The 26,076-nt window shown below is 37.8% G+C and overlaps 1 long non-coding RNA gene across 1 annotated transcript; it reads left to right on the forward strand.

The window, feature by feature from the left end:
- Window positions 1-89: 89 nt before the first annotated feature.
- Window positions 90-26,076, forward strand: LOC309634741. Its single transcript, XR_014248393.1, has 2 exons — window positions 90-5,919; window positions 5,951-26,076. It is a non-coding gene; the product is annotated as an uncharacterized lncRNA (long non-coding RNA).

Below are 26,076 nucleotides of genomic sequence, written 5' to 3' on the forward strand. Positions count from 1 at the left end.
ACTGCGGGACGCCCGCAGCCAATGATAGGCCCGCCCCCGACCTCCCATTGGCTTCTGTTGTTAGAGGGCTCTTTCTATTGGCTTCAGTGGAACCGGAAGGCGGAACGATTAGTACGAGAGTAGGCGGCCATTGGTTGACCGCTCTGGCTGTAGAGGCTACGGAGAGTGGTGAAGTCGTGCACGCCGAAGCTCGGAGAAGCGCGCCCGGCCCTTTAAGCTGCGCGAAGCCAGGGGCGGCTGCAGAGGGTCTAGGGCCCTGGGTGGTGGGAGGTGAAGGGCGAGGGCGGAGAGGAAAGGGTTTACCTGAAGTGAATTGTAGAAATGAGCGACTGCGTAATTGAAAACATTGAAAATTGTCTCGAATCGTTTTTGGAAATCGCTTGGTTTTAAATTAGAAATTAGAAACAAATAGCTAGTCGCTTCTCTTGTCTTAGCACTGAAATTGCTGATTTTCAGGAGGATGTGGAGTAAGTGTACTGATGCTCCTGCCTCGAAGACCTGGCTTTAGTGAAGCACGAAAGCGCCCCGAATTAGGCTTAAAAGTGATTGTTAGGTTTTGGAAGGGGTTTGAGGCGGAATGACATTTGTGGCGCACGTCAGTAACCTACTGAGAGCTGCTTTAAGGCATATTTTCCCTTCAAAAATAATTGACAGTGTATTAAACGGCATTAATTTTGGGAGGCAGGGAAGGTAAAAAGAAAATCCTCTCTGCGATGAAGTTTCTTTCAAGCCTTTCTGAGCCTTCTGATTATCAAGATGGTTTAACACCATACTCCGCTGTTCTCGCCTTTGTTAATTTCTCTAGCACCTTCATTGTGCAGAGAATCTAATTCTTGAAGGCAAAGGCGTTCTAATCAATCTTCTGACCATGAATTACGGTAATTCCGTTTCTTGCTTGACCTTGTTTTCGACTTGCACTGTTTCAAACCTTTCATTTTACCCTGTCAATATATTTTACTTCAAGTTAAAGATTAACCCACCTAAACAATACCATAATTAAATGCAATCGTCTCTATGCGCAATAATCGGTAGAAGACAGTAATCATCTGTTAGTAAAAAAAATTAAGATGAGTAATACCAGAAACTGCACGGAAATAGCTTTTCATTAATTTGTTTAAATATGCTAATACTCTTCGTTGAACTAGTTCACTGGTTATTACTCCGTTAAAGTTAATACTATGTAGCTCAGTAAACGCACTGATGGATTACTTTTAAAGGAAGTTGCTATAAAGAGTCAAAAAACATCCTGTGACTGGATTAAAAAACAAAAACAAAAAGAGTCTCTCCCCAAATAGTCAAACTGGGGTTTGCTAGCACTCAAGGAGAGCTGAGAATGAAACAATATTTATTCAGCAGTAACAATGTGCTAGTCAGTGTAATATTCTGGCTTCATCCAGGTTCTAGACTGGTATTGTTATTCATCGTTCTACCTGAGGAACCAGATTCTGAAAGGTTAAAGGATCTACCACTAGATACTAAAGTAGTAAGTGGTGGGGTCAGGATTCAAGCCAAGGTCAGCTAAATTCCAGGTTTCAAATTTAAGGCCTTTAACCTGTGTTTCACCTACAGGTTAATAGAGTTGCTGGCAAGCAAGAAAGAATTTAAAAGTTCAGGAGTCTCCACAAAATTGTCTAATTGTATGTAACACATTTTCAAGATCTTTACAATGTACAGTTTTATTCACTCTATCATATTTGGAATAACAGTGACTATCAATTTATTGGACCTAGGAAAAAGACCACAATAATTTATAAACCTACAGAAGTTAAGAATCAGTTTATTGAACTAATTTTTAAAAAGGTTATCCCAAAATAGGAGATAATTTCAAATGTTTTTGTGATTTTACATGGTTTTGATATTTTGATAGGGCTGGAATTTCTTAAGATTATATCATTTGCCATTTCATTTCACTATATACTACATAGAATTCTGCTTTTCAAAAAAAAAAAAAGGAAACAAAGCCAACAAAGTTACATCTTTACATTTCTGCCACTTGAAATTATAAGCAACAGGAACCAGACTTATTATTTTTAAAGATTATGTTTATGAAAAAATTTATGTTAATAATTATTAAGCACTTTGGAGTTTTATTTTTAATATTTTTGGGCTTATATTGTTATTGCAATATCTCCAGATTTAACTGAATGTTAACTTTTTGCAGGACTCTGATTGCCTTGTTTAATACAATGTGGCAATGATACAGATGATATCAATTAAAATCTTCCTAGAAATGCTTACCAGTAGACTTATTCCCATTTTGCATATGGGGAAACTTAAGTGTTTGAACAATTTGTTAGAAGCTTCATAAAATTAATAGACTAGTAAGTAGACTTTCCAACTGTAGACAATCTAGAAATTACAATGACTATAATTTAAAATGGGCATACTAGAAATAATCACAACTTAGAAAGTACACCAGCATATAATTATTCTTAGCTAAAGTTCAGTTGTCCATTTAATACAATTCTTTAAAAAAAGAATATATATATATAAAGTTATATATGTTCTTATATATTTTACCTTTTGTGATAAGTAATACAAAATTCGAAAATTCTAAATCTAACTGTTCGGTGTCCATATTGCTAGAAAATTTTAAATTTATTTATAAATTCCAGGTAAATAGTGGGTTGTCAACACATAATATTAACTTTTAAACATTATCTAATACACCAGATGTTTAAAAAAATGGAATGGCTTAAGAAAACTTGAGTAGTGTATAAAGAACAGTAAAACTGGGGACACAGAAAGTAGTCTGCTCTTATAAAAACAAATTTAGTCTAATTGATTTTTGTTATTATTTGTCTTTGCAGTACAGAAAGCTGATACTCTGACTATTTCTTTAAAGGATAAATCTTATTTGATCACTTGATGAAATTTACAAGTTAATTATTTTGTTAGTGGAGAAAAATAAAGCTATTGAGATGTTTACTAGTATTTTTCTTTCATAATTGGTGAGTAAATCATTAATAGTTCCTCTATTTCTTAAGAGTTTATTTGAATTTGGGGGGCTTCTGCTTTTGTTTTGCATAGAAAGAACTAAATCAAAAGCTGGTTTAAGCTAGTTTTTAATACATGTTTTCATATTTTGTTACTCCACAATTACATCTTTAAGTAAATTGACCTACAGATCAAATGCTGTCTCCAACGCAGCAGGACTAACATTGAAGGAAAATGTAATTCTATTTGTATTCACATTGTTAGATTTGAAAGGGAGAATGTTAGTATAGTTTTCTTAGTGGATAATTGCCTGTTCTCAACTGAAAATAAGGAGATTCTATTATAATCAGTGACTGTCTTTTTAATTGACAATAAATATCCTAGGTAAAGAAAAAAGTGTTTTTACTACTTTGGAGTTCTAGCTATTTCTCCAGTGAAAACAGGAAAATGGCATAGCAGAACTGCAATGGGAAATTTCTGAGGTAGAAACCTTCGTTCATTCATTAAATACATACTGAGTACTTGGGGAATACAGAGATGAAAAATGAAGTCCTTGTCTTCCAGCTGCCTGCTGTCTAATGAACAAGAAAGATAAGTTTTTCTGATTGCAGGTCATCTATGTAATAAGGGCAATTATAAAGATATACCTAAGGTGCTAAGGGGACTTGAAGAAGGGACTCTTAACGCAGCCTGGTGGCCCAGATATGATTCCCAGAGAAATTACTCTTGGATTAGAGCTTATGTCACATAAAGCTAACCAGAAATGGGAAGATAAATAAGGTAGAAATAAATCAGTATATACCCAGGCAGGGCAGTGTATGCCCAAAGGCAGGGCAAATCGTTTAGTAAACATCATGGGGGAGGGCATGGGGAAAGGTAGAGCATACACTTAGAAAGGGAGTAGCCCCTTCTCCATTGTATGGATGGATAGGAGGCAAAGGCTAGAGGTGTATAAATGCTTCTTTAAGCTTGTATTTAATCCCAAACACCATAGGTAGTGACTGATGAATTTCTGGACTGATATGGTTTGATCTGCACTTTAGAAAGATTATCCCAGTGGCATCGTGCAGGGTGAGACTAGAAGCAGAAAGGTCAGCTAAGACCTTTAAAACTTCAGGAAGGGGCTAGTAACATAGGCAAGAAATGAGGAGGGCCTGAATCAACTAATATTGATCAAGGGAGCAATATTGACCAATAGCAAGTGAGCATCTTCTATTCCTGGCCCAGGGCATACAGTTTTACATACTCACTTTAATCCTTGCTGCAACCCAATTTAATCCTTACTACGACTCTGATATAGTATTATTTTTGTTGTTTGTTTGTTACAAATGAAGCCTGGGGCTGAAAAAGGCTAAGTGCTTTGCCCAGGGTTACAGTTAGAAAATAGCGGAGTAGGGGTTTAAATCCCTGTCTGACTCTAGGATCCGGGCTTTCAACCACCTGTTTTTGTGGTTTATTAATGAATCATCAAATCAATTTACGGTTTATAACCACATTTTTTTAATGGATATAGAGGAGAACAGAAAATACCAGAGTATATTGTGTACAGGAAGGATAAGTATCATTTTATGAAACTTCTGTTTCAGTGATTTTTATATATCTATAATGTGGTATTACTATGGCTCAAAGTAAAAAGAAAGTTTGAAAATGACTGTACTATGTTATACTGCAATTGTAGTAGGGAGAGAAAGAAAATGGGTGTGTACTACCTATGTTATAAGTTTGGGTGACTGATTGTATGTGGGAGGGTGATGGGGAAGAAGAATCCCAGGTTGACCCCAAATTCCTGGAGAAGACGCCTGGTACCCTTCACCAAAGACGGTGAGTACAGAAGGGCAAGTGTGAGATAAAAGACAGTAATAAGTGGTTTGGGGACCATGTTTGAGATATCTTTGGGACATCCAGGTGAAAATGCAGACAGCATTTCTTAGGAAGTTAAACATACATTTATAACATGACCCAGTAATTTCATGCCAAGATATTTACACTAGAGATATAAAAAAAAATATTCAAAAAATAATTAATCAATAGTGTTTATAGCAGTTTTATTCATATTAGGCAAAACAGGAAACAACCCAAATATCCATTAACATGAGAATAAAATTTTTAAATCCAATATTATCCTTACAATGTAATGCTGGTCATCAACAGAATTAACTACTGGTCAACATGGATGAATTTCAAAGGCATGATGTTGAGCAGAAGTCAGACACAAAAGCATATATTCTGTATATTTCCATTAATAATCAGTTAAAAAACAGGCGAAGTTCATCTTAACTGGTGAAAATCAGAACAGTAGACTATGGGGGTGGGGTAGGGATAGACTGGAAAGGAGTGAAAGAGTGATGTAAATACACTATATCTTGACTGAGGAGGTAGTTAAAAGAGTGTTTCCTTTATCAAAACTCATCAAAATTTATAATTAAGATAGGTGTTTTTCACTGTATGTGAACTTTACCTCAATTTTTTAAAATAGCTTAGTAAAAAACAAGAATAGATTGTTTTATATGATAGAAAAATCTAGAAGTAAACCCAGCTCCAAATATGGTTGGATCCAAGTGCTCAATGTTATTGATATTAAAATTTTGTTTTCTCTTTGTCTCTTGCATGTACTTTTTTATGTGTAGGTTTTGTGTCAGGCAGGCTTTCCCTGCCAAGTTTGACCACCAAAGCGCCAAACTTACATTCTATTCATCTAGCAACCCCATAGGAAAAAGAACACCTCTTTTCTGATTGGTCCAGCAGAAATCCTGGTATTAACTCTGCTCGTACCTGAACATGAACTAATTACTGTGGCCAAGTGGCTCCTTGGGGTGGGGAGGTGGAAAGGGTATGATCAAGTCACCTGTATTTTTATGTTCACCCAGAAGAGCTGAGAGAGGTGCTTCTCCAAAGGAAAACTGGAATGCCGTTACTAGAAGAAGGAATACGGGACAAAACCAATAGATGTCCCCAAAAGTGATAATAATTTTATTCAAATAGGTTCAGATGGTCTGGTGTTTTTTAAAAATAGGTTCAGATGGTCTGGTGTTTTTTAAAGTTCTTTTTAGAAAAGCACATGTAATTCTAATTTCCCCAGTCTGTAAATACAGATCAGATCAGCCAAATTTTGTTGTCCTTTGACCCCTTCTGATTTATAGCTGACCCTCCACTGTCAAAAGACTTCCCCACCAGTAATTTATGAGACTTCCCAGAGAGTGTCTCCTACTTACAAACACCATTACCTTCAATGGTAATCCTTCTTAGGAAAGACAATAGGACCACTGCCCTATCATGGTTAGTCTATCCCCTTTCTCTCCAGAACCCGGCAGTTTCCACTGGTGGCTGTGTTACTGATTCACTAAATACCACCACTATGTCAGTGCCAAAGTTGAACTGGAATAGTGCCCATTATATGCCTATTGCTTCTCAGTTCCTAGCCTGCCTTTCTGTATTCTACTATGTGATGCTGGGACTAGGACTTGGCTAACTGCATTTCCCAGACTCCCTTGTGAGTTGGCTCACTGTCAGGTTCTGGTAGCAGAAGGCATTGGGGAAAGTTTAGAAGGCAGGTGGTGAGGAGAGAGGCGTTCCTTCTTCATGTCCCTGTTCCTATCAGTATTGCTCCAGCAGTAGAAGCAGTTGGCTCTAGTCTGACATGTCTTTTGCTGCTCCTAGGACTAGATACCTAGAGCTCTCTCCTCTGGGTGTAGATACCAGACCTGTGGGGCCTTTTCTCTGAGTCCCTAGGTTCTAGTGACCCCACCTCTCTTTGTTTATTCCTTTAATCCATACAGGTAATTGCTTTTTGCAGTTACAAATATCTGGGTTATCTTGGTGATCCCTTTGTGATCTTTCAGCCTTTCAACACCTGCGTACCAGTTCCCTGTATTAAATACTCTCACTTACTTATATTTATTTATTTATTGCCGCACAGCACGGCTTGAGGGATCTTAGTTCCCCGACCAGGGACTGAACCCACACCCTCGGCAGTGAGAACGTGAAGTCCTAACCACTGGACTGCCAGGGAATTCCCAAATACCCTCTATTTAAACCTAGTGCAGTTTCTATTTTCCCAACAGCATCCTGACCTAGTGTTCTAGAGCCAAGCTTTGGAGGTGAAAGTGATATGCTCCCTTCCTTATGTGTCACTCTCTGTTACATGGATCCCAGTTAAGTGTTTCTTGCTGTTATAGACTGAATGTTTGTGAATCCCTGAAAATTCATATGTTGAAATCTAATCCCCAATGTGATGGTATTAGGAAATGGGGCCTTTAGGAGGTGATCAGGTCATGAGGGTGGAGCCCTCACAAATGGGATTAGTGCTCTTATAAGAAGAGGCCAGAAAGCTAGCACTCTGCCATGTGAGGATACAACGAGACAGCTACCTGCAAACCAGGAAGTGGGTTCTCACCAGACACCAGATCTGCTGCCATCTTGATCTTGACTTCTTAGCTTCCAGAACTGTGAGAAATAAATTAATGTTGTTTAAGCCACCCAGTCTATGGTACAGTATTTTTGTTATAGCAGCCCACACTGACTAAGACACTCATTATGCCCAGATGTTTTACATAATTTAGTGAAACAGGGCTTTCATTTCTCTTGCCTTATCATACAAACACAGTAGGGAGTTGGACTGGCATGGATTTGAGTGCTCTAGTGAGACTCTACCTTCTCTGACAGCTCTTGATCAAGGTAGCTGTACTTTACCCTTTTCCCCTTGGGAAAGTTCTTTCCCAGGAGGATTCTGAGGTCTACGGCTCAAGCTGAGATCCTCACAGCATGTAAGTATAGCATCTACCATTTATACGGCTCAGTACTGAGGCTGAGTTAACAGACTCAGTGCACACACAGAATATAAATGAGAAGACTGAGTGAATGTGCTCATTATTATGTTTGTAGCCTACACTATTACTTTACCTCCCCCTGCCCCACCCTCCAAAAACATATAAACAATAACAAAGAAAACACTCCACAAAACTTTCCGAGGAGGAACTAACACAATGGGTGACCCAAAGAGCATTAAAATGCCTTGGAGTAGGATCTGAGATTTGTGTAGCATTTTGCATAGCACTTTCACAAAGATTACCTCATTTGCTTTTAAAACAATCCTGAGAAATAGAAAGGGCAGATACTTTCCACTTTCAATAGATGAGGAAACTGACCCCAAGGTTAAGTCAGATTTGTCTAATAGACCCATAATGTGAGCCACATGTTTAATTTTAAACTGTCTAGTACTCATGCTAAAATAAGTTTTAGAAAATGGAATTTTTACAATATATCTCATTTAACATAATATATCCAAAGTATTATCATTTTCAACATGCAATCGATATTTTAAAATTATCAATGAGATATTTCACATTTTTTTCTACTAAGACTTTGACACTTAAGTGTCTATTTTACAGTTACAACACATCTCAGACCAGCCACACTTCAAGTACTCAACAGTGGGTTGTGGCTACCCTATTGGGCAATATAGGGTTAGACTATTTACCCACAGGCATGTAATAGGAAGGTAGTCAGCTTCTGAAAAGGGAAATAATAGTCTGAAAACTTAAAGACCTGAATTTTAGACATGACTCAGCCTCTTACTGGTTGTGGGATAGAGGACAAGGAATTCTTCTTCTTTAAAACAAAGCAAATGGCATTAATCATTTGTCTTTACTTCCTTCCCAGTCTTCCTCTTTCCCCCATACACACATCGGAACCCTTTCCTCAAGGGAAATCTTGAATGGAAGGCCAATATTTAAAACATAAGATGTGCTTCTCTGTTGAAGGAGGAATGCCAATGGGGAGGGAGGGGTACAAGTGGCTCACAACCTGTTTAGCATACACACGTGTTTGTGCATACACATGCACACACACACAGAGCATCTTCTGAGGGGACTTGGATGAACCCCTTGGGCATATCTGAAACCCTTGGAGGAAATCACCTCTAAGTTCTTCTCATTTTAAAGTCTATGATTCCATGGGTACAACTCCACTCAGGTATGGTTGACTCTTTCAGCCACTGTTTAGTTTAAGATTTAACCAAGAAAAAGAAAGTACTATTGTGAGTACAGTTCAATCCACAGACATCATTATATTTGTGTTTGACTCACATTTTTAGTTTCACAGAATCATCAATTTTCATAAATGGAAGGGGGTCTTTAAGATCAATTATTCAAGTGGCTTTCTGATTTTTTTCCCGTAGTAATAGAGGCTTCTTTTCAAACAGTAGGTTACACAAAAATCTAAAATATACTCTATGACAAAAAGGAACCCTTCTACGCTGTTGATGGGAATGTAAATTGGTATAGCCACTATGGAAAACAGTATGGAGGTTCCTTATAAAACTAAAAATAGAGTTATCATATGATCCAGCAATCCCACTCCTGGGCATATATCCAGAGAAAACTATAATTTGAAAAGATACATGCACCCCAGTGTTCATGGCAGTACTATTTACAATAGCCAAGACATGGAAACAACCCAAGTGTCCACTGACAGACGAATGATTAAAGAAGATGTGGTACATATATACAATGTGCTCAGCCATAAAAGAGAATGAAATAATGCCATTTGCAGCAACATGGATGGACCTAGAGATTATCATACTAAGTGAAGTAAGCCAGACAAAGACAAATATCATATGATACCATTTATATGTGGAATCTAAAAAAAAAAAATACAAATGAGCTTATTTATAAAACAGAAAGAGACCCACAAACATAGAAAATAAACTTATGGTTACCAAAAGGGAAGGGGGGGGTGGATAAATTAGGAGGATGGGATTTACATATATATACTACTATACATATAATAGATAATCAACAAGGACCTACTGTATAGCACAGGGAACTCTACTCAGTGTTATGTAATAATCTATAAGGGGAAAGAATCTGAAAAAGAATATATATATGTATAACTGAATCAGTGTGCTGTATACCTGAAATTAACATGACATGGTAAATCAACTATACTTCAATTTTAAATAAAGGAAAAAATATATATATATATATACTCTATGATAGAGTCAGGATAGCCGTGCAAAGGGAAAGTGCACGTGAGGATCTCCCAAACCCCTCCCAGAAGCAGGCCCCCAAGAATCCTCTCTCAAATCACCAGGGCAAACCAACACAGAATTTTAACAACCAAAGTTTAAGTCCAGTTCCAACCCCTTCATCCCATGAGGAAACTGAGGTCTTGTGAGGTGCTTGGAGTCCCAGGGCAAGCTGGTGTCAGAGCTGCCACAGAAACCCATCAATGACCTGCGAGAGCTCGCTGGTACTGCCTCCCAAGAGCCACCTGTTAGCACTTTCAGAAAGTTTCTAAGCCAGCTGACATCACGACAGTAGCTGGAAATCAGGCATGGCGAAAATATTTAAACCACAGAAATCAGCAAACGCTACAAATCAGGGCTTTCCCCAGAGAACCGGTTGCTATACCTTGACCAGCACACCTCCCAACCCAGAGTTTCCAAGTCCAGGTCTTTATACGCTAGGCAGCAACCTGAGAATAAGACGCACTCATTGTCGCTTTATAGGAAACAAAATTTTAAGTTAATAAAAAATTTAAAATAGTAAAAATTGTGTCTGTTCATGAAGAAGAACTTAATACCTAGCAATGCGTCTCAATATTTACCACTTTCTATTGTCCTGTGGGTACTGGTCCCATTGAGTCTTTTCAGCTGTTATTTGGAGATTTCAGCTACTTTGGGGATTGAGGCTTTTTTGTTTTTTGTTTGTTTTGACAGAGCCGCGCGGCATGCAGGATCTTACTTCCCGGACCAGGGATCAAACCTGAGCCTCTGCGGAGTCTTAACCACTGGCCAGGCAAGTGAAAGCTTTAGAACATTAGTTAAAATTAAAGTCTAAAAATAAAATAAGGGGAACAAATGAAACTACTGAAATCGCCGTTTGAGTAGCGAATGATCTGATATACCTCCTCTCAGTCTCCCTCTGGTTCTATTTCTGGCTAAGAAGGTATTTAAAGGTCAGTGTAAACAACCGCTGGTCTCCAAGCTTCTCAGCTGGCCTCGTGCCTCCACCTATTTAATCCTCCCAACCGAACTTCTGATTTATCATTTTAACAATAACCCTTTCCCTCTGCCTCTTCCTCCCCTCCCTTCGTGGCTTTTCTTCCATTCCTTTGTGGCTCCGCTCTCCCCCCTGGCCTGTTTGGACATGCTTGTGATGTCAGATGCCTGCACTTGAGCTGTCCTTTTGTATCCATGGTGATGGAAGAAAAATAAGCTGCTTTGCAGTGATTTGAACTTTAATCCGTTCAAATGATGCATGCTTTATTACTCAGGTGATTTTTTTCCCCCAATACTTTTGGACCACTGAAATCTTGAATTATTAAAGAAGAATTAACATGCTTTCTCTTTTCTTTCTTTCCTTTTTTTTTTTTTTTTTAACCTTTTTTGCCCTGGTAAAGTCGAATAATCTTTTTGATCTCAGCAACTGCAATTTTTTCTTGATAATTAAATCAATAGGAAAATAATTTCAAAAATATGATTCCAAAGGAAAAGGAATTATAAAAGATATTTAAAGTTTCTTCTCACTACATATATATAAGGAACTTATATTAGGCTAAGTAAAGTTTGGAGAACCTACATAACACTAGGGAAAACATGAGCAAACTGTAAAACATTTACAAAGTAGTACTGCCCAAAATGTTGGCCTCTTAATACTAGTGGCACATGAAATCACTTAAGTGGTCTACAGGTATAGTATTACATAACTGGCTTCCAATCTTTCTCAATTAACGAAACAGAAAATCTCAGCCTGGTGGCAGTTTTTAGCACTTTGCTAATACTTGCTGATCATTTTTAAAAAAACAGCAAATGTTGGCGAGGATGTGGAGAAAAGGGAACCCTCGTACAATGTTGGTAGGAATGTAAATTGGTGCAGCCACTGTGGAAAACAGTATGGAGGTTTCTCAAAAAACTAAAAACAGAACTACCTTATGAGCCAGCAATTCCACTCCTGGGTATATATCCAAAGAAAACAAAAACACTAATTTGAAAAGATACATGCACCCCAATGTTCACAGCAGCATTATTTGCAATTGCGAAGATAAGGAAGCAACCTAAGTGTTCATCAACAAATGAATGGATAAAGAAGATATGGTATGTATATACAACGGAATTCCCCTCACCCATAAAAAAGAATGAAAGTTTGCCATTTGCAGCAACATGGATGGACTTGGAGGGCATTATGTTAAGAGAAATGTCAGACAGAGAAAGACAAAAACTATATGATATCACTTATATGTGGAATCTAAAAATATAAACTAGTGAATATAAGAAAAAGGAAACAGACTCACAGATATAGGGAACAAACTAGAGGTTTCCAGTTGGGAGAGGGAAGGGGGGTGGGGCAAGATAGGGGCAGGGGAGTAAGAGGTACAAACTATTAGGTATAAAATAAGCTATAGGGATATATTGTACAACACAAGGAATATAGCCAATATTTTATAACAACTATAAATGGAGTATAACCTTTAAAAATCGTAAGTCACTATATTGTATACCTGTAGCATATAATACTGTACACCAACTATACTTCAATTAAAAAAAAAGAAAAAAAGAACAGAAAACAAAAAAAAAATCTGGCACTCAATGATCAGTGTAACCAGAGGTGAGTAAGCCTTGGGAAAAACATTAATATCATATGAAATATCCAGAATAGGCAAGCTCAGAGAGACAGATAGTGGAACCGAGGTAGCCAGCAGCAAAAGGGCAGGGAGGGAATGGGAGTTACTGTCTAATGGATACAGAATTTTTGTTTAAGACAATGAAAACCTTCTGGAAATAGACAATGTTGATGGTTATACATTTGAATTTACTTAGTGCCACTGAACTGTACACTTAACATGGTAAAGTTTATATATATTTATGTGTATTTTGCTACAATTTTTTAAAATATTGCAATTCATGGCTGTTCTTATCCTTGGTGAAAGAAGTTTTAGTGAACCGGCATGGGCAGAAGCTAGTGATAGGTCACGATCTAGCATTAGAGTTTAGGGAAGCTGACGTGCACAGGACGCCCTTCCTGAAAATTCAGAGGCAAAGCAGGACACCCAGGGCAAGTGCAGGCTGTGGATGAACAGCAGTAATAATGCAATTCACCATACTGGATCCCGAGATAAGAACGAGGGACCCGGCTGTGAAAGCTCCGGTGAGAAATCAGACAGCAGGGAGCAAGATCCCACTTGTCCTGTTTGGCATCCTGGAACTCTACTTCTTCTTGTCAAAGGCATAGTGGCCAGTTGCCTGCTCCTAGTGACAGGACAAGAGTGGGGTTAAGGTCATGGTATCTGGACCAGGTAGAAGGTTAGGGAGAACCGGGTAGCCATTTCATAAGCTTTGGTCCAGTCTATAACACCAACGTTAATAACTGGGAACAGATGCCAGGCAGACTCTGACACTAGGACAATACCTAAGACATTTAAGAAAACTGCAAGAGTTGGATGAATTGAGAAGACCTTTTTTTCAGATAATACAAATAGTGGGATAAAAGTTATTAAACTTGAAAGTGTCTCTAGTCTTCCCCTTACCCACTTCCTGCTTAGTGAAATGTTGCATGGGATTTTTTTCCTGTTAGTCCAGAATTGTGGCTACTGCCCAAAGCTGAGATCATTCTCTAAAGAGCCGTAAATAATTAGGACTCAAAACCTTTTACAAGGGCTTATTAAAAAGTATAGAAGCAATCTTACCCTTACCAACCACCACCCTAGGAAACTCCTTTCTTTGCCTTCATCTCACCAAAGGAAAGGCCTTTGGGCCTTTGGGCCTCACCTAAGGGGTGAGGGGAAGAAGTCCAGGAGAACAATTCACAGGTAACTTGAAGAAGAGGAGACTAGCATCTCGCTCCCTGACTGACGCCTGCTAAGTTGCAGCCCCTTTGTAACTTTGTGCTGCCATTGGAATAAGGCATTGGAGATGGCTTTGGGAGTGTCTTCCATTGTTTATGGGGCATGCATAGAGACTAATGTCCATTTCTAGTCTAGAAATGTCTGAAGCTGAGAGTAGAAAAACCACTCCCAATAAGGCTTGAAGATACAGTATGCCTAGAAGAAGGTGAAGGCTCCTGCCCCCAATCAGTTGGCCATGATTTTAAAGGACATGGCAGGGACACCCGAAGTCTCATTATTCCAGGGAAGGAGTGGAGAGTTAGAGGAGAAGCAGAAGAGCATGGGGCTGCCCCGGAGGCAGATGTGTGGTAGATGCACAACCCAGAGAAGCTGGGAGGGCAAACAGCTGGGCGACCTGAAGGAAGTCTAGTTTGCCCTTCTCTTCCCCACAGCAACAGAGGGGACCTGGGGAAAGCTGAGCATTGCCCCAAGGGACCCACACTTCACCTCTCTGGAGACCATCTCATCCTCTGAGGCATTGGCATCGGACAAGAACACGACGAACCAGAGAGACAAGTGATGCCTCCCCACCTGTGACCCGTGGGCCATTCACAAAAGGAGGTGGATGCTGACCGCCTCCATTGTCCAGAGCCAGCCGTACGGCCTCCCCTACTTCTGTTGTGTTCAGAGTTCCAGCTTCCACTGCACGAGGGAAGGAAAAGAAATTGAATCAGAAATGAGACTGAAGGTTTAAAACTAGACTATACTTCAAAACCTGAAAGTAACCACAGTGTTATGGAATCTGTCCAAGATGTTAATCTGGAATTGAAGAGAGCACAGTTGAAAGCAGTGATACTGTTGTATTTTTGAATATTGAGACAGCTTGATTAACATACAGAATCTAACTATGTACACAATTTTATATGTGATTTTTTTCACTTATAACAATTTTCTCATCATCTTAAAAAAATCTTCACACGCTCAAAACAACTTTATAAATATTATTTATAATAGCTGCATATTTCCATTTTACAGATATGTCACAAGTTTTTAACCATTACTCTGTTGTAGGACATAGATGTTGCTTTCAAATTTGAAGAATTGAATTATAATATTTATTTGTTCTTTTAATGTGATTATTTTTATCATTATTAAATATCCACTGACTACCTAGTAATTCATTAGAACAGTTTGGGGTATCAGTAAGCCAGCCAGGAGTTTCGATGATGTGTTTACTAAGCTGGCAGCATTAAACGTTTTATCCTTCTAGTGTTTGCCAATTGTGTGGAGCTGATGGCTGCAGTCCTACAGGATATAACATGTCTCTGCCTTTTAGAATATAAGCACCACAAGGGTGGGTGTTTGTCACTGTTTCATCCTCTGTCGTATGCCTGGTACCTTGAACAGGGCCCAGTAAGTACTTAAGTACAGGGTGCTAAATAAGTACTTAAAAATAAATTAATGTAATTTTAAGTAGGAATGGGACATAATTACTCCTCAATTTCCCTTCAGTTTTTGCAGGGTGCATTTATGGGAACCACACAGGAGGTAGTTAGGATAAGAATGGATCTAAGAGAAGAAAATGGGAGGAGGCAGAGCCACTAGCAGAAGACAGAGACGAAGGGGAAGAGGGAGCTTTGGGTCCTGGCATCTGAATAAATATTGACATGATCCTACGTGATGTGATCTTGTTTGTATTAAGAGCTAAATTAAGTTAATTCAATTAGTAAGATATTAGGCTTATCATAATATGGCTGAAACCACCCAATGCCATACAGGGGAAGTTATTCCTAGTGTTGCCAAGTAGTGGACTGAACATACATATCGAACCCCCTGCTCCCTAAAGTCACAGGGAAATAACAGAAGACCCATCACATAGATTTTTTAAAAACATTTTTGAAGATTAAAAACATAATATATCTCCACGGGATGGAGGTAGCTAGCAGCTGACCAGAAGTTTGCAGAAGTCCTAGAAGACAGAAACTAATTAGGATCAGACTGAAGGGGCAAAGAGAGGAGTGAAAAACTACAGTCCAGAAGTTCATAGGTAAGAGGAGTCCTTTCTAAAGGAGGCCCAGAGAAATTCCAAGTTCAGAGGCAACACTGGCAAAAGTCAGTTCAGGATGGGGATATTATCAGTGTAACTAATTAAAGAAGTACTGAGAGGACTTCCCTGGTGGCACAGTGGTTAAGAATCCGCCTGCCAATGCAGGGCACATGGGTTCGATCCCTGGTCCGGGAAGATCCCACATGCCGTGGAGCAACTAAGCCCGTGCGCCACAACTACTGAGCCTGCGCTCTAGAGCTCGTGAACCACAACTACTGAACCCCTAGAGCCCGTGCTCTGCCGCAAGAGAAGCCACTGCAATGAGAAGCCCATGCACCGCAACGAAGAGTAGCCCCCGCTCACTGCAACTAGAGAAAGCCCGCACGCAGCAACGAAGACCCAATGCAGCCAAAAATATAAATAAATAAATAAATAAATTTAAAAATAAATAAATAAATAAGAAGTACTGAGACTGTTGGGTCCTCCCCACTCCCTTTTCCCTCTCTTTCCCCTGGGTTTATATTTCCAAACTCAACCTATAAACACAGCATGGAAGATCTCCTTAAAGCCACGAGACAATATAAACATTATAAATGTCAACAATTTTAAAAATTTAACAAAACTCAGGAAGGACAAAGGCAGAGTATCTGTAGGTGTTCTAATTTCCTCATCTTTCATGACAAGTTGATGAATACTACCTAAAATTAATAAGTCAAGAAATACAAGTGATGCTGTACACCTGGAACTAACACAACATTGTAAATCAACTATACTTCAATTACAAAAAATTAAAAATTAAAAAAAAAATTTTAAATAAAAAAAATAAATAAAAGAAATAGAAATGAAATGTATTATTTGAGGTTAAGGAGTAACCACCACAAACAAACAAACATCCCTTACAAACAGTGAGTAGACTACTGATGAAAATGATTATCCCCGGGAAGTGACACTTGGCATAGGAGGTGGGGGGAGTGGCAAGAAGAAGAAGTTTGTATAATTTACAAAGTTTGTATAATTTAAAAGGTTTTCTAAGTTTTTATATTGCTTTAATAAAAACAAATGTTTAAATGCTTGGTAAGAGGAAAACAGAAAAAATACACTAAAATGTTAATAGTGGTTGTTTTTGAATGATAAGAATTATGGACAATTTTGGATTTTCTACAATTCTACATTTTCCAAGCTTCCTATCTCTATTTCTTCTGTCATAGAGAAAAAATCATTATTAGGAAAATGTCATGCCTACCGTATAGCCCAGGGAACTATACTCAATATTTTATAATAACCTACAAGGAAAAAGAATCTGAAAAAGAATAGAGCTATATATACGTATAACTGAATCACTTTGTTGCACACCTGAAACTAATACAACACTGTAAATCAACTATACTTCAATAAAAAATAAAATTAAAATTAAAAAAGCTTTTTAAATAAAAATTTTAATTAAAAATAAATTTTAAAAATTTTTTAAAGAAAAAAATAGGCTCTCAAAACACACAAAGTAATGACCATGGGTTTGCTGTAAAGTATTATACATGCAGATAAAGAATTTAAAATAACATGTATCTGAAGGGAGGAGGCCAAGAGGGAAGGCTGGACTTTGCAACTACTGGTAGCAGGAAGAGGCAAACACTGGACCTGAAGAGAGGAGGCTGGCAGTGGTTTCAGAAAGGAATGATTTCTGCACGTAATAGGAGGACGTAAAATGATTTCTGCACGTACACAAAATGGAGGGTTTGACCAGCCATGGGTTTACTGAGCCACTCATGGACTTTCCCCCACTGAGATCCTCTGCTTCTCTAGATTTTTCTGTAGGATGAGACATGCATATCCATTTTCCTCCCTTATTTAAAACAACCAAGAGAAAAACCTGACCGCTGCAGAGACCACCAATGAGACCCTCCCCATTAGGACATACTCTTCCTGGAGCTGCTGCTTCCTGCTTTTGCACTGGTGGTCCTGTCTCACACAAACCGGACATGATCTTACAGAGTTAGCTCCACGACCACCTGACGGCTGTTCCTACAAGCGGTCAAGTCAAGACCATGCAGGCTAAGGTCTTCTATGGGGATGGTCACCACATATGGTGTGGTTAGTGCAGAATATTATCAGAAAGTAACTGATTACCATAGTGGGTGCCTTTTCTAGCAGTCTCCATGCTGGCACAACTATCAGTGCCTCCAGCAAACCTGTCTTACAGGGACTTCAATATCATGACCATGGCGTCTATCTCTAAGCCTTTCTTTTAATACTTTTTCTGCCAATGTCCCAGAAGAGCATATTCTTTCAGGCAATATCCAGCAAAGATTTTCTACAAAAGTCAGTAGTCAAAGATGCAGTGTTAATTGAACATCAAAAGGGAAGCATGCCAGCCTACTACAGAGAAAGAGGCCCTTTAGAAATATCTATCATTTCAAGGCACCCTGATGAAGGCCAATTAAGAATATTTTTGCAATGTTTCAAAATTTGAAGGACTGTTTACGTTTTTCCCCCATTGCCAAGACTTTATTTATTTTTAATTTTTTTATTAAGGTATAGTTGATGTACAACATTATGTAAGTTTCAGGTGTACAACATAGTGATTCACAATTTTTAAAGGTTTTACTCCATTTATAGTTTATAAAATAATGGGGAATGTTACTTTTTTGAAGGACTTTTTTTACAGATCCTCTGGTGTGCTTTTTTCATTGCAGGCTATAAAGAGATTTCGAATTATGTGCAAGTTCTTAGGAGTTACAAAGCCTCACCCCTCAAATTCTTTGCTATATAATGGAGCAGTAGAAGCTATTGAAATATTAAGGGAGTCATGGCTACCTTCTCAGTGGTTTATCTAAATGTCAGCTGGGATTCTTTTGGCCAAGATCTTGCTTCTCAAAGTGGAGTCCACAAACAAGCAGTGTCAGTATCTCTGCACATCACTTAGAATCTCAGGCCCCACCCCAGAGCTACAGAATAAAAACCTTCATCGAGGTGATTTGTACACACAGTAAAGTTTGAAAAGTACTGGTTGAGGAGAATCCAAGGCTACTTTGGGAATGTTCTCAGCTGTCAAAACAGAGGATCTACATCTATGAATTTTACGACTAACTTCTGAGCATGCTCTAATGGTTATTTGATATTTAAAATAGGTTACATGATTCTCATAATGACTGCAGTATTTCAGATTGCAGTTACTCTAAGCATGAGATGCTATGCCAAAAGGTTTGCAATCAACCGCTCATTGCCTTGGTGATTCAGACTTTTAATTGTGTTGCACTAGACCAGAGAGACTCCCATCTCCCAAAGAGTTCAGTTTGGGTATGGAAGCCACTTCTCAGTCACTGCTGGAATTTTCCTTTGAGAAGCATTTATAGAGTGTACACAACCGAGTGAAGAAAGAAAAGATGGAGTTCACAGCTGATGCAAGTCAAGCAACAAATTTCTAGTTTTACCATCTAATCTGCCATGGCCTCTGAGTTCATACCTGCCCGTCCCAATGTCACTCTGATCAAAATTACAGAATGTTGAGGAAGATGGTGTTTGTATGTTTTCTTACACGTGGAAATATTTTGCAAGACTGGATTCCAATGAACCTCTTCAAACTCACAACAAAACCTCAGTTTTAGACAAGATACACACATGTTCAGAAGAACTGAGTGCAAAAGAAAAAGGTTACCATCTAAATAAAGATAATCCATACTTGTGGCCCAGTGAAAAGAAGGGACCCAAAAATTCAGTGTATGTTTTGGTTTGTTTGGTTTCTTTTTTTTTTTTTTTTTACCACGTGGACAAGCATGCAAACATGATATATCAAAAATAAGAAGGGTGACTTTTGCAGCCATGATGGACGGAAACCATCAGAATTCCAAAGATCCTGGATGACTTAATCTTGTAACACTGAGCCATTTTCCTTCCTCTTCCATTAAGTATCTTTGATAATGAACAGGTCTCTGAGAAAATTATAAGGTCTGGTCCCATTTTTTAAGGACTCTTCTTCATTCTGAAGAAATGCTACAGTTATTGTTCAGAAGCTATTATGTACCATCCATTTCTTTTTTTTTTTTTTAAATGGATTTATTTATTTATTTTATTTTTGGCTGCGTTAGGTCTTCGTTGCTGCACGTGCGGGCTTTCTCTAGTTGCGGTGAGCGGGGGCTACTCTTCGTTGCGGTGCGCGGCCTTCTCATTGTGGTGGCTTCTCTTGTTGTAGAGCACAGGCTCTAGGCACGTGGGCTTCACTAGTTGTGGCTCGTGGGCTTAGTCGCTCCACTGCATGTGGTATCTTCCCAGACCAGGGCTCGAACCCATGTCCCCTGCTTTGGCAGGCAGATTCTTAACCACTGCACCACCAGGGAACTCCCTCATCCATTTCTTAATGGTCATTTTAAATTATGTGGTCAATTGAGCTGTGTTGAGCTCATGAGTATAATTTTCAATGGCCTTTGAAGAGGCAAATGACCTGTCTTTCCCTCTTATTTTTCCTGTTGTGACCATAGTAGGTATATTAATACTATGTCATTATGATAGCTGTCTAATGTATAACAAAAAATTAAATAGAAGTTTCTGGAAGTGTCTAGAAGCTTTTTGTATATAAGAAATTCCAGGGGTGGGAGAGAGACAAAATTTTTAAATCACGAAGTTTGTGCTAAGGACATAATATGTGCAAAAATATTAATAGAGCCTTTCTAATCTTCTTTTGACAAGTTCTACTGGCAGTCATTTGAGTCATTCTTGTTTCTGGAGTATTCTTTGAAATTCAATAGAGGATTTATTGAGGAGTCTGCAACAGGGAATAAAGAATGCTGACTTGAAATCTGTAAGTCAAATGTACTTTCCTCTCAATCCTAAAATTCAGTCCATCAGAGTATAAGTCAAAAATATAAAATGGAATAACTTTCCTACTGCAGAGTGGTGTGGTTAATAGCACAGACTTTGAGGTCAGAGGTCAGAGAGACTTGGCTCTGTCACTCAGAAGCTGCAAACTGGGGCAAGTTACTCAATTGCTCTAAGTTTTAGCTTCCTTACTTGTAAAATGGAAACCAAAATGTCCACTTCCTCAGACTTTTTTGAAAATTAAATAACATAATTGTTTAGTAAACCCCAAGTAAACCTCAGTGAACATAGGTATTATTATATTATTATTAGGTACCTGGCAATATCTAGTTGGACAATGAAAGAGATAGATATTATTATATAGATAAATATTGTTATTACAGATATTGTTATCAGATATCTACCAATATCTGGCTAGATAATGTAGAAGACAAGATAGTTCATTCACAATAGTTACATTTCATGACCTACATAAAGAAAAAGCTAAAAATATACCATGTCCCTGGAAAGGAAAACTGAATAATTTAAAGGTGTCAAATCATCCCAAATTGATTTATAGGCTCACTGATAGTCCAAAACCATTTAAAAATTTTTTTCAAAAGAATCTTAAAACATATTTAGATGAATAAACATGCAAAGTAAGTTTAAAAATGAAAAATAATAATTATGAGGAGAAATATAACATGTTCAAACATTAAAATGTTAGAGCGCTACCACAATTTTTATAATAGTACTAACACAAATTAAAATATATGATAAGGAAAACTTCTCAAATCAAAAAAAAGAAAGAATTATTCATTAAATGACTCTAGGGAAAGTCACGGGCTTAGAGATCACTATTTATAACCCATACCTTATACTATTTCATTAAATGCATACCAAATGAATTTACGAATTAAATGTAAAATTCAAAATATAAAAAGCAAGCATAAAATGAAATATCAGATTTCTGCAAGGAGGAAGCTTTCTAAAATTAAAAATAGTGAAAGAAGTCTCCAGTAAACATATAAACAAAAGATATGAATAGACAGTTGCCCAAAGAGAAATTAATGCATGTTAGAAATATAGAAAAGTCTGACGTCATTAGAAGGCTTTAAAATTTTTTCAGAATGAAATGATTAAATCCAAGTAGATTCCATTTTCTCTCCACTTATTTCTTATTTCAAGAATAAAAATACTGAATGCTGGTAAGGAGGTATTAAAACAGGCACTCTCAGACTCTCTGGTAGTATAAACTGGTTTAAACCATTTTGTTAGTAGTACATCAAAAATCTTAAAATGACTGTATCTCCCAACCCAATAATTCCACTTTTAGAATTATTCTCCTTGAAGAAATTCCTGTATACAAAACTTATAATGTGCAAATGTACAATAATCACAAAAGTATTTAAAAAAGAAAATTGAAGATACCATAAATAGTAATGTGATTAAATATCATGGTATATGATTAAACTTTGGAAACATTAAAAATGTAAAATTTACAATGAGGAGAGGAAATAATATGATAAGTTTTAAAAAGAAACAAACTTCAATACAAAAGCATAATAAATGTGCAAAAATATTAACTCTGTTTTTGGATGATGGAACTACTGGAATTTTTTGTGTTTGTTTTTTAAATATATGTTCTGATTTGTCTATTACGAACATGTTTAACTTCTGTGATTAGAAAAAGATAAAGTACTTTTGAAAACTCAGAAAGTAACATATTTGTTTTTATAACAATTCATGCTTTTCTGCCTATGTGAGAAATATATAAAATAACAATTGCCAATTTATATTTCTACCCAGACCACATGCATAATTATAGACTCCTAGGTGTCCAAGTAGAATGCTATTATATACATTGCAATAAACTTGGATTAAAAAACATGATTTGTTTGTTTTAATCAGCAGATATAAAAGAGTACCTGCAATTTATATTTATAATATTTTATAGATAACTTCAAAATTAAATCATGATAAATAAGATGATTGGGAAAAGAAGATACACAGAATTATAATGTGAGTCACATTTTAATTTTTATTAAAATTGATACCTATTTAATTTTTTTCCTTTTTAGTTCATGATCATTTTAGTGGTTCGTGACACGAAAAGTTAAAATTGATGACTATGGAGAAGATGTTGAGTTTTCCAAATTATTATTAAAATATAAAAGGTTTAAAATTCTTATTGAGCAACAAAAAGCATCCAGCAAAGATTTTCAAAAACATCTGTAAAATGGAAAAAAAAAATGTGGGGAGCTATTTAACAGAGAAATGAGAGAACTGGAGCTATTCCACTGGGAATGTTCCCAGATTGTAGCAAACATTACCAGGCAGTAACCTTCTGAGGGTAATTATGTTTGGAATATTTACATTTGGACTAAATGAGCACTGGAGGAAAATGCATTGTAATTAGTAGTGGATAAGCTTGCTAGGACACAACTTGCTTCAGCCAGCAAACATTAGATATCCAGAGAATACTTTTTTAAGTCAATTTTAATATTTTACAAGACAATTATTCATTTATGTGTCCCATTTGGCATGCAAAACTTTTTCCAGAATGCTTCCAGGAGAAAAGTTACCCTGATTGTGGGGAGTTTGGAATTAATCAGGCTGGAATGGACAAACGATTATGTATATTACAGTTTATTATTTTGAATTTCACTGATTTAAGACATGATCATTCAAGTCTGACTGGGCTCTTGTTTTCCTTGGAATCATCAAGGGAGAAAATGTTTACAAGGCAAATGAGTATCATAGATGAGAATCTCCTAAACAAGAAAACTAATTTTAAACACCAGCGCATTGACTTGCTATGAGGGTCAAATGAGTTTCACTCAAATGAGCCACACCTGCGAGGAAGGAGACAGCACAGCCCTGAGGACTGAACAGCAGATGAGAGGATGTGTGTGGAGTCTGCTGCTTTAACTCCTGCAGACAGCTCAGCTCTGGAGATGGGTGGACTGGAGAATCAGCATGGTTGGAACACAGGTCATCTACACACAGAAGGGTCCACCACTGTCAAATAGGCAATGGTTGAGGGTGTTGCAAATATAAGGATAGCACTATATCCTGGTGTCAAGACCAGCCTTCCATGGTTGCATAAATGCATAATATAAATGTGAATTTTAGAACCCTTTTTGAAGGGAGGAAGCAATTTATTTGAGGGTACCTACATCACAGAATCTGTTAACTACATATAGTCATATATTCACTTTAAAAAATGAAAAAGGAACTCTCCTACACTGTTGGTGAGAATGTAAATCGATGCAGCCACTATGGAAAACAGTATGGAGGGAGGTTCCTTAAAAAAACTAAAAATAGAGTTACCATAGATCCAGCAATCCCACTTCAGGGCATATATCTGAAGAAAACTCTAATTCAAAAAGATACATGCACCCCAATGTTCATTGCAGCACTATTTACAATAGCCAGTACATGGAAGCAACCTAAATGTCCATCGACGATTGAATGTGGTATATATACACAATGGAATATTAGCCATAAAAAAGAATGAAATAATGCCATTTGCAGCAACATGGATGGACCTAGAGATTATCATACTAAGTGAAGTAAGTCAGACAGAGAAAGACAAGTATCACATGATATCACTTATATGTGGAATCTAAAAAAATGATACAAATGAACTTATTTACAAAACAGAAATGGCTCACAGACATAGAAAACACACTTATGGTTACCAAAGGGGAAAGGGTGGGGAGGAAGGATAAATTAGGAGTTTGGGATTAACAGATACACACTACCATATATAAAAATAGATAAACAACAAGGTGTTATTGTATTGCACAGGGAACTATATTTAATACCTTGTAATAACCTATAATGGAAAAGAAGCTAAAAAAGAATTGAGATATCAGGACTTCCCTGGTGGCACAGTGGTTAGGAATCTGCCTGCCAATGCAGCGGACATGGGTTCAGTCCCTGGTCTGGGAAGATCCCACATGCCGTGGAGCAACTAAGCCTGCACACCACAACTACTGAAGCCCGGGTGCCCTAGAGCTCACATGCCGCAGCTACTGAGCCCACGCACCACAACTACCGCAGCCTGCGCGCTCCAGGGCCCACATGTCACAACTACTGAGCCCACGTGCTGCAACTACTGAAGCCCACGAGCCTAGAGCCCATGCTCCGCAACAGGAGAAGCCACCACAATGAGAAGCCCGCGCACCACAATGAAGAGTAGCCCCCACTCACCGCAACTAGAGAAAGCCTGCGCACAGCAACAAAGACCCAACACAGCCAAATAAATAAACAAACAAATAAATAAATAGACGTGGACTAAATTAATATCGATTTTAAAAAAATAAATAAAAATAAAAAATAGAGATTATATATATGTATAACTGAATAACTTTGCTGTACACCCAGAACTAACACAACATTGTAAAGCAACTATATTTCAATAAAAATAAAAAATTAAAAAATTAAAACTCTACATACATTCTCTGTGAAATAAGAAATATCCCTAATTGACCTTCTGACCAATGGTGAGATGGCTATTGCTCAGCAAAATATTCTGATAACAAACTGAGGTGACTTTATAAGATGCATTCTTGGCACTTGGGGTGTTTTTTTTGTTTGTTTTTTGTTTGTTTGTTTTTTTAAGTTATTAGCACCTTTTAATTATTATTTATTTATTTTTTTGGCTGTGTTGGGTCTTCGTTTCTGTGCGAGGGCTTTCTCTAGTTGCGGCGAGCGGGGGCCACTCTTCATCGCGGTGCGCAGGCCTCTCACTATCGCGGCCTCTCTTGTTGCGGAGCACAGGCTCTAGAGCGCAGGCTCAGCAGTTGTGGCTCACGGGCCCAGCTGCTCCACGGCATGTGGGATCTTCCCAGACCAGGGCTCGAACCCGTGTCCCCTGCATCAGCAGGCAGATTCTCAACCACTGCGCCACCAGGGAAGCCCGGGGTGTTTTTTTAATTTAACTCTTTATTATGAAAATGTTCAAACAGACGGAAAAATAGAGAGACTAGTATAATGAGTCTCCATGTATCTATCACCAAGTGAAAACAATGATCAATATTTTGGTGTCATGGACTTTGATTAGAATTACCACTGCAGGGTGTGTCTCTTTCACCTTATTATCTGGAATACCAAGCATAGTCATGACACATATATAAATGAGTGACTTCATGAACAAATTTTAAACTAAAAGGAAGTAAAAGGGAAATTCCCTGGCAGGCCAGTGGTTAGGACTTTGAGCTTTCACAGCTGTGGGCCTGGGTTCAATCCCTGGTTGGGGAACTAAGATCCCTCAAGCCATGCGGTGTGGCCAAAAAAAATTAAAAAATAAAAGGATTTAGTTCAGAAAATTGTAACAGGAAAAAAGGGCTAAACCACTACTGGAAGAATATTGCACTCTAGCAGACCGATTTGATATAAGAACTGGAGAGATGAAAGTGTGAAATAGAGTAAATCACAATCCAACCATATACCCAGCAAAAAAAAAAAAAAGAAAA

The sequence above is a fragment of the Balaenoptera borealis genome (assembly GCF_965194805.1).
Source record: "Balaenoptera borealis genome assembly, chromosome: 9".
Classification (NCBI taxonomy): domain Eukaryota; kingdom Metazoa; phylum Chordata; class Mammalia; order Artiodactyla; family Balaenopteridae; genus Balaenoptera; species Balaenoptera borealis.